Source organism: Mustela nivalis (genome assembly GCF_964662115.1).
Source record: "Mustela nivalis genome assembly, chromosome: 6".
Taxonomy (NCBI): Eukaryota; Metazoa; Chordata; class Mammalia; order Carnivora; family Mustelidae; genus Mustela; species Mustela nivalis.
Window position 1 is genome coordinate 61280817 of NC_139025.1, and position 8441 is coordinate 61289257.

An 8441-nucleotide genomic window follows, 5' to 3' on the forward strand; every position below is an offset into this window, starting at 1 on the left:
GTCCGAGATCAGTCAGAAAGATTCCAACCCACATCACTGTGGCAGGAAAGCCCTTGGCAAGTTGGGCAGGAGAGTATTCCGGTGTGTAAGAAAGGCAGAGTGGGGCGGGGAAGATTGGCTGCATAATCTTCAAAGTTCTTCCTCTGGAGTCAGGGAACTTGGGGTTGTTGTTTTTTTCTCTAAGTCATGTTGTCATCTATCATTTTTCACTGACTGAGTTTTTTCTGTGTACCTGTCTTTCTTAAGAATGGAAGTCTAGGGCGCCTGGGTGGCTCAGTGGGTTAAGCCGCTGCCTTTGGCTCAGGTCATGATCTCAGAGTCCTGGGATTGAGTCCTGCATCGGGCTCTCTGCTCAGCAGGGAGCCTGCTTCCCTTCCGCTCTCTCTGCCTGCTTCTCTGCCTACTTGTGATCTCTCTCTGTCAAATAAATAAATAAAATCTTTAAAAAAAAAAAAAAGAATGGAAGTCTAGGGGCACCTGGGTGGCTCAGTCTTTAAGCATCTGCCTTCAGCTCAGGTCATGATCCCAGGGTCCTGGGATCAAGCCCCGAATTGGGCTCCCTGCTTGGCAGGAAGCCTGCTTCTCCCTTTTCTACTCCCCTTGTTTGTGTTCCCTCTCTTGCTGTTTCTGTCAAAAAAATAAAATCTTAAAAAAAAAAAAAAAGAATGGAATTCCACATGTTTACGATTAAGCATGTAACCCTATGTGCATGATAAATACAAATAATATTCAAATGCTCTTCTAAAATGCTTACCCCTTCTTCTAATTTAGTATCTATGTTGGAAGTTATTGTTTTTAGTTTCTAATTCTTTCTCTTATTTATTTATTTATTTTTTAAAAGTTTTATTCATTTATTTCACAGAGAGAGAGAGAGAGAGATCACAAGCAGGCAGAGAGGCAGGCAGAGAGAGAGAGGGAAGCAGGCTCCCTGATGAGCAGAGAGCCCGATGCGGGGCTCAATCCCAGGAGCCTGGGATCATGACCTGAGCTGAAGGCAGAGGCTTAACCCACTGAGCCACCCAGGCGCCTCTCTTTCTCTTTTTTAAAAGCCACTTTAAAAACCATGATTGACATAGAAAAATCTGTATATATTTAACGGACACAACTTGAGTATGGAGATAAGTATACATTTGTGAAACCATTGCCACAATCTATACCATAACTATATCCATTGCCTCCCAAAGTTTCTTCTTGCCTTATTGATTGACTGATTGATACCACTTCCTGATAAGAATGCTTAACATCAGATCTACCTCTTAATAAATTTTTAAGTATACAATACAGTATTATTAAGTAGAGACAGTCTGTTTTACTGTAAATCTCTAGATTTTATCCATCTCGAATAAATGGAACTTCATAGCTTTTGACTAATACCTCCCCATTTCTCCTTCCCCTAAGCCCTGGCAGCCACCATTTTACTCTCTGCTCCTATGAGTTTAACTATTTTAGATTCCGCATTTCAGTGGTACCAAGTAGTAATTTTCCTTCCATGTCTGGCTTCTTTCACTTACCTTATGTCCTCCAGGTTTATTCATGTTGTCACCAATGGCAGGATTTCCTTCTTTTTTAAGGTTGAATAATATTCCATTGAATCTACATAGTACATCTTCTTTATTCATCCATCTTTTGATGAACAGTTAGGTTGCTTCCATGTCCTAATTATTGTAAATAATGCTGCAATAAATTTAAGAGTGAAGACAGTAATTCAAGATCCTGATTTCAATTCCTTTGGATAGATAAAGCAGGATTGCGGGATCATGTGGTATTTCTTCTTCTATTTCTTTCTGAGTCCTACCACTTCATTTCTTTCTTTTTCTAAATCTTATTTTTTGGGGGGGAGTGGGTCATGTCTTGTATTTTCTTCATGTCTTTTTATTCACATTGATACAGGAGTTTATAGTTTTCATCTGTTCTGCTGGCCTGTCTTTCTGGAATGGTTTAATTGTCTGTAGCAGTGATTTTTTTTTTTCTTACAGGTTTAGATAAGATTTTACCTCAATAATTTCTATGGCTTATTTATCACATGAAATTAGTTTTCCCAAACTTTCATATGGAAGGATGCCTGGGTGGCTCAGTTGATTAGGTGTCTCTCTTCAGCTCAGGTCATGATCCTGGGGTTCTGGAATCGAGCCCTCCATCAGGCTCCCTGCTCAGCGGGAAGTCTGCTTCTCCCTCTCCCTCTGGCTCCTTCCCCCCCGCTCATGCTCTGTCTCTCTCTCCCTCAAATAAAATTATAAAAAGAAAAACCTTTTAGATGAAGGCATAATTCAGGGCAGCTTTTTTAACTTCATAGAACTCCTTCTGCTTTCTTGGTGTTCAAAAAGGAAGCAGCTTAGCTTCTGATATTCCCCAATTCTGTCCCCATCTCCTACCTTTATCTACACCTGCTCTTCCCTCCATCTGTTATCTCTGTCATACTCTTCTGGGACCCCATCTAAGAAGGGAACGCGGGTGGTCAGTTTTGAGAATTCACAAGGGCTAGATTTCTTCATCTTCTTCAGACCTTACCACCTGTCCCCTTGTACGACCCACTTTTAGACTTGGCAAAACCTCTCCCAGATGGGATATATTATTATCATGGATTGCAACCTAGCCCATCAGGCTTTTTAGGAAATACTTACAGGTGACTTTGGAGATCTGCTCTTCTCAGGTCAAACGTTGCATTGCTTCCCTCTGTTTTCCTCCACCCCCACCTCCTCAAAGATTGCAGGTCCCATGCAGGTATCATGATAGTGGGTTTTTTTTCCTGCTTGCTAGTATTTTACAGTTCACAGGAATGCCTTTTGTCTCAGGTTGTGGATTGCCAGAAGCATCCATTATGATGGAGTTTAGAGGGCAAAGTGCTTTTTAGGGAACAGCACAGATAAAAGAATGATGGGGCAGAAGGACTTGTAGAACTGCAGTGCATGTCTGGCAATGCCTCCAGCAACCCAGCAGAGGTCTGCAGAAAATATTGCCTATCACAACCCTCCCACAGTTCGTGCAAACAGCACCGAGTTTATACCCCCTCTCATTCAGCTCTTGAAAGCGGCCTGTCCTGGGAAAGGTGAGGTTCCAGGCAAGGCAGTTCTCTGCAAGCTGAGGCAGATCCTGAAATTGCTGAGAGCTCCTAGGAGCTGGGCAGACAGTCTTTTCTTCCAGAGCACATGTCGGTGTCTCCCACCCCTCGTGATCACCTCGTTTTGTTGTAAATACTGTCTGCTGCAATTTTATTTGGAAGTGCATTGAATCTATAGATGAATTTAAGAGAATCTATGTCTTTACAACACTGAGCTTTACAATTCATGAGAATGATACATCTCTTGTTTAGTTTATAGTTTTATGGGTTTTATGAAGTTTTATAATTTCCTTTTTTTAAAATAGTATTTTATTTATTTATGACAGAGAGAGAGAGAGTGAGAGAGGGAACACAAGCAGGGGGAGCTGGATAGGGAGAATCAGGCTCCCTGCTGAGCAGGGAGCCCAATATGGGGCTTGATCCCAAGATACTGGGACCATGACCCGAGCCGAAGGCAGATGTTAACGACTAAGCCACCCAGGTGCCCCTAAAGTTTTATAATTTCCTGTGTAAGTCTTACATTTCTTTTATGAGATCCTCCTCCTAGTTAATGTTTTCAGTGATATTGTGATATTATTTTAAAATTTTCATTTTCTAATTGTTTGCTGCTATGTATATGTATATGTATATATTCATTATATATCTTAAATTTTATATACTGATTTTATATCCAGTGACCTTCTGAAATTCACTCATTAATTCTAATACTGTTTCTGCAAAATTTGTTTGAATTATCTAGATATATAATCATGACATTTTCAATTCCTAAAAGATGTATTTGTTCATTTGTTTCAAATTTTTGCATATTTTATTTCTTTTGTTTGCCTTTTTCTGTGCCTAGGATTTCCAGGAAATGCTGAACAGAAGTGATGACAGCAGGTGATCAGAGGGAAAGTTTTCAATATATCAATATTAACTATCATTTTACTGTAGGTTTTTTGAAGACACATATTTTCAGATTAAAGAAGCTTTCTCTATTCCTAAGTTTTTTAAATAATAAATGTAAGTAATGTAATGTAATAAATAATAAATGTAAGTACTGAATTTTGTCACCTGGGTATTCTTCGTCTTCTGAGAAAATCATATTATTTTTCCCCTTTATTCTGCTAATGTGGTGAGTTACATTGGTTGACATTTTTATTAAAGCAACCTTGCATGCCTAGAATAAAAGTAACTTGATTGTGATATATTATCTTTTAAAAATAAACTGATAGCTTCTATTTGCAAATATTTTGTTTAGAACTTTGTATCCTTATTCAATTCTTCTGCCACCCCCCAGACAATATTAGGTCCTTAGACTATGTCAACTCCATTTACCTTACCATCACATTTAAACTCTTATTTTCATGCCCCTTAATTGTGCATATATTTAAAACCCAGTAATTCATTATTATTATGGGTTTTAAAAAAATATTTCATTTATTTATTTGACAGAGAGAGATGCAGCGAGAGAGGGAACAGAAGCGGGGGAGTGGAAGAGGGAGAAGGAGGTTCCCCGCTGAGCATGGAGCCCAATGTGGGGCTCAATCCCAGGACCCTGGGATCATGACCTGAGCTGAAGACAGATGCTTAAGGACTGAGCCACCCAGGCGCCCCTATTATGGTTTTTTAATAGAATTTTTTCCATTATATTTTTCTACCTATTTACCTCTCCTGCAGTTCTTCATTTATTCCTGTGTTTCTCTATTTCCTTCTGAGATCATTTTGCTTTTGCCTAAAGACCTTCCTTTAGTAACTTTTTTTTAGTGCAAATCTGTTTGTGAACAATCCTCTCAGTTTTTACCTGGAAATATTTTCATTTCACCTTCTCTTTGAAGGATATTTTTGCTAGGTATAGAAGTTATTTTCTTTCAGCTCTAAAAATTCTGAAAGCCACCTAATGTTAACAAGAGAGCTTATTTAAAAAAATAATTTTTTTTTTTTATGTTTGCAACTAGGAACATTCATGACTGCAAGATTGCAATCACTAGTCAGATGTCCTATTGAATAACAAATGATGAATCTTTTTTCTTAAAGATTTATTTATTTATTTATTTGACAGACAGAGAGAGATCACAAGTACACAGAGAGGCAGGCAGAGAGAGAGGGGGAAGCAGGCTCCCCGCTGAGCAGAGAGCCTGATGCCTGGCTCAATTCCAGGACCCTGAGATTATGACCCGAGCTGAAGGCAGAGGCTTAACCCACTGAGCCACCCAGGCACCCCAATAATGATGAAGCTTAATTACACTTTTATCATATACTAATTTCTTATTCATATTTAACACTGCCTCTGGATTATATGTTTTATTTTACTAATTACTCTGTCTATTCTTGTTACATAAGCAAACTGCCTAAATTATTTTTTATTTGTAATATATGAATTATCAATACAGTTCCCTCTTCACTGTTTTTTCTTTTTTTTTTTTTTTTTTTTTTTTTCATTTTACTGATATATTCCCATCCATTTATTCTTCTGGCTAAACAATAACTATTTTATAATGCTCCTGTATAAGTATCATTAAAATTTTCATTTGAGAGTAACATATTTATAAATTAATTTACACTACATTTACAGTATTTTCTTTACTCTAGCAACACAACAGCTTCCTCATTATGGAAGTCTCCTGTCTCTGAGGTTTGTGTGTTTGTGTATCCTATACACTGCATCTGATTTTTGTTTCTAAGTATAGAAACATCCGTTGATATTATAAATGAAATATTTTTCCACAATATTTGCTAACTGACTGTTATACAGGAAAATCACTGTGCAGAGCTCTTTAACTAGTTATAATCATTTTTCCTTAAATCTTTTGGCTTTCAAGGTAGACAATCATATAATCGGAAAATAGAAATAATTTTCTCTTTTATTTTCCAGTAGTCATGCTTACTTTGATAACTTAAAGGGAAATAATAAATAAGAGCTACAACTTAAAGGAAACATAAAGAAAAATATTAGCCAACCTAATTACAGTTTTTAGAAAAATATTAAAGAAGGGTTGTGAAATATGGGCATATTCATACAATGCAGTATTATTAGGCCATAAAGGGTGATGAAGTACTGATACCTACTAGACATGGGCATACCTTGAAAATACACTAAGCAAAAGAAGTTGGTCACAAAAGGCCAAGTATTATATGATAACATTTGTATGAAAATCCAGAGTATGTAAATCTAAAGAGACAGAAAATAGATTAATTGTTGTTTAGGGCTGGATGGAGGAAACTTGTGGAGATGGGGGTGGGGGGTGATAGCCACAGAGTACAGGATTTCTCTCTGAGGTGACAAAAATTGCCAGAAATTTACTGTGCTGTTGGTTGCTCATATCTATGAATATATTAAAAATCACTGAATTGTACACCTAAAATGGATGAATTGTATAATTTGTATGTATCAATAAAGCTATTTTTTAAAAAGGAATTGTGATGCTTTGCACCTTTGTCTCATCCCTGACGATTAAGGAAAATATTCCAGCTATCTTCAGTTTTGTAGGATTTTGGTTACCACGTTTGTGCTTAGATATATATAGGAAGGGTGCTGGAATACCCAAAACCACATTTTCCAGATGCTCTCTCTTTGGTCTGCCAATGGAAAAGCACTGGTGGGAGATGAGAAAAGTGGAAGGAACCCTCTTGCTACTTCTGGTTTCTGATGGCCTATCTGGTGGCAGCAGCAGCGAGGACAGTGTCAGCTTGCAGCAATGGCAACAACAATACCAGCAGTGACTGTGGCAATGGCCAAGGGCAGTAAAAACAGTGGGTGGGGGGTGCAGGCTCCTGAGTCCTGTGTAGCAGCTGACCAAAAATCAGAAGCCTCTGACTGCTTGACTGTCATTCCCTTGACTGCTGGGAAACATCTCCCTGAAGCCCAAGGATACTCGTCATTCGCTGCAGTTACTGTTTTTAGTGACCTTACCTACCTCCCATCCTTCCATTATGCTTGTAATCAATTTTCATATCAAATTTCTTTTGTTTCACATATCTAGAGTGGTTTCCCCCCCCTTTTTTTTGAATGAACCCTAACTGCTTGAGATAGTAAGGAAATTTTTTCCATTCAAATTTTAACAGTAGTTCTTATCAGAATGGATGTTGAATTATAGTGAATTTTTTAAGGGACACCTGAGTGGCTCGGTGGGTTAGAGCCTCTGCCTTCAGCTCGGGTCATGATCCCAGAGTCCTGGGATCAAGCCCTGCGTCAGGCTTTCTGCTCCTCGGGGAGCCTGCTTCCTCCTCGCTCTCTCTCTGCCTGCCTCTCTGCCTACTTGTGATCTCTGTCTGTCAAATAAATAAATAAAATCTTTAAAAAAATTTTATAGTGAAATTTTTAAAATCTGTTCAAAGGATTCTATTGCCTATCTCTGTGGATATACTGATGAAATTAATTACATGAAGAGATTTCCTTTTTTATATATATATATATTCTATTTATTTATTTGACAGAGAGAGAGACAGCAAGAGGGGAAACACAAGTATGGGCAGTGGAAGAAAGAAACAGACCTCCCGCCAAGCAAGCAGCCCATTGTGGGGCTCAATCCCAGGACCCTAGGATCATGACCTGAGCCAAAGGCAGATGCTGAACAACTGAGCCACCCAGGCACCCCAAGAGATTTCCTAATATTGAATTATTTCTACATCTTAGTGTGTTTTCCCAAGAGCAGAGCTAGATGCAGATATGTTGGTACAGGTAGTCTACTTGAGTAGACCAGAAAACTGGAGTGAGGGTGTGCAGAGACTGAGACAGGGAAGGAGAAGAAAATAAAGGGTGCATTGATAAGCTGATGACTACTGAGGACAACTAGGGTTCAACTTCTTTCGAATTACCTCAGAGGAATTGTGTACAATGCACCTTGTAATTCAACCTCATTGAGTTTTAATCCCGGCGGTTGACAACTATCTCTGGAGGCATAAACTCCTCCACCCCTCTGGGCTGCACCTGCCTGTAGGCAGCTTGAGCCCCCAAGGGTGGGAGATGCTCTGGGGGTAGGAGAGCTGAGGATTGACTCTGGCAGAAGTCAGATGTGGGTGGGGCATCCTCAACATTTGTATTTCAGAATAAACCTTAGTCCTGCTTCTTTGTTTATCTAATCTGATACTTTTGTATCAAGCTAGTTTTATACATGTTTTTCTTTAAGCATCAGAGTTATTTAAAAAATCCAATTGTGAAGTGTTGAAGTATTTAAAACAGTGTTTCTTTCAGGAAAGTTTTCAGGAATTGCATGCAAGACTCTTTGGATCCAGTGCTGCATTGGAGGTAAGCCTCTAATGACCTTCAAGATGTGCCTTCCTTTGCTTCATTTTATTATTATTAATTTAAATTCAATTAATTAACATATAGTGTATTATTAGTTTCAGAAGTAGGGTTCAGGGATTCGTCAGTCTTATACAATACCCAGTGCTCGTTATAACA

General features: G+C 38.6%; 1 long non-coding RNA gene across 1 annotated transcript in view; it reads left to right on the top strand.

Moving 5' to 3' along the window:
- The window catches only part of LOC309868237, a 37591-nt gene extending 33535 nt beyond the window's left edge, over positions 1–4056 (top strand). Inside the window, exon 4 of the long non-coding RNA XR_014313594.1 lies at positions 3900–4056. This is a non-coding gene — a long non-coding RNA (uncharacterized lncRNA). The remainder of the gene's footprint in view (positions 1–3899) is intronic.
- The last annotated feature ends 4385 nt before the right edge of the window (positions 4057–8441 follow it).